Genomic DNA, 1,841 nt, shown 5'->3' with positions numbered 1-1,841 from the left:
AAATGGTTAAAAAAGTTTAGCCCTTTTCAAAAGACAGTCTAGATCATTTTTGGAAAAACAAAATTTGCAAAGTGGCTTTTTGTGACAAAGTACAGAAAGTTTCATTAGAATCTGAGAGGGTGCTGCCAACTCTGAATAGGATTTGGCGCGAAATTCGTCTTTTGCACTATACTTAGGGAAGCCATTTAATTCTAGTTGTGCCCGTCTACTTAGCCATCGAAAAAATATAATTAAATGTGTTTTCATCCAATAGCTTCTGTCAGATATGGAACCGCCTGAAATCAAAATCTGTAATACACAGATAAATATAAACGTTGCTGGTTCTGGTGCAGATTGCAGATATAGATAATGTAATATAGATAAGCATTAACATTTTCGTAGAGGATGAAGAAGAAAATAATAAAAAATGAGAATTCTACTTTAGAGGCGTAATCTTAGTCATAATTTATTATTATTACACTTAACGATGGTAAATTGCAGAAACAGAAATCCTTATTCCCTTTAATGTCAAATGAAACTATTAATAAACGCAAAATGAGAAAACCGTTTAGAACATCCAACAAAACTTGTATTTATTTGGATGTATGCTAAAAGAATTATATTTTCACGACATGGCGTACATTTATAATGCACATTCACGGTTAAATAATATTAACATGATTATAGTAGTTTTGAAAGTAAACCGTATTTGATTACACAACAGTAGGTATATATTATTGCCATGTTAATGGTAAAATTGATTTACATGATTAATCCCCCTGAAATTGAGATATATTTATCAACCTACTTGCAAATAGGAGACGGTAGGGAGTTGTGAACAATTTGATCAAAATGTGTAATTTGAAAAAAAACTACCCAATATCTTTAAACTCGCTAGAGATACACCAATGGTCTTCTCTGGAAAGATGCGTATCTTGACAAGACAAATAATTTCTTGAAATATGCTGAAAATATATCTATGATATTTAAAAGGCAATGCTAAAAAAGTTTTTAAGAGGTCATTTGGTCTTCAGTAAAGATGTTCGCGAAAACAAATTCTTTAGCATTTCCGAAGGCTTCATCTTGTTTTTCTTACTTTGGAAAAATTTGAAAAATTTCATTTTCAATCAGTTCAATTCACCCCAACCCTGATTCAAATTCAAAGCCTCCCTTAATCATCCACTTTCAAGTTGGCGGGATGTTCATGGCTAAACTGTGCGTCTTCATTTCAAATTGATGCTTTTTCATTCACCAACCAAAGTTGTCATCTACTCTGTAGAGGCCAGTTTAGATTAAATATTGATAGGGTGATGAGCCTATTTTCACCATACTAAGCAAGGTGCCTCACTAATTCGGTAATTTCTTGCCATACAATCAATGGAATGCGTAAAAATTACCATGAACCGCTTTGCTTCGTTGTTAAGAACCAATATAATAACACAAATGCGTTGAAAACAGTAAAATTCTCGTGTTTGGGCACAATGAAAACTTGAATCGAGTGCCCCTATTGTTGCGCTACCATTTGACTCAATGCGTTGAACAAAGATGGCAGACACTGCTCTAACCAACGGCTTCAAATGGGTAGGGTGATAATAGAAACATGGTGCTAATAGGCTCATCACCCTATGTTTTGCGTTTTCAAGCTTAAACTAACAGTAATAATTAAAGTCAGAGTAGTTTTGCTTGAAAATCCTAGTCAATACCCCAGTGGCGAGATATTCACAGGGTCAATGAAATTGAGAATGAATTATTGAGCAGCTCGCCTGTTTGAATGAATGATGCAAACAAAAAAATACAAATTGAACATAGTAGGGCATGATTTGAGATTTGTTCCTCCTTCATGTTCAAATCAACCTGTTGAA

This window comes from Topomyia yanbarensis, chromosome 2 (assembly GCF_030247195.1).
Source record: "Topomyia yanbarensis strain Yona2022 chromosome 2, ASM3024719v1, whole genome shotgun sequence".
Lineage (NCBI taxonomy): Eukaryota > Metazoa > Arthropoda > Insecta > Diptera > Culicidae > Topomyia > Topomyia yanbarensis.
Note: the sequence above shows the minus strand (reverse complement) of the source record.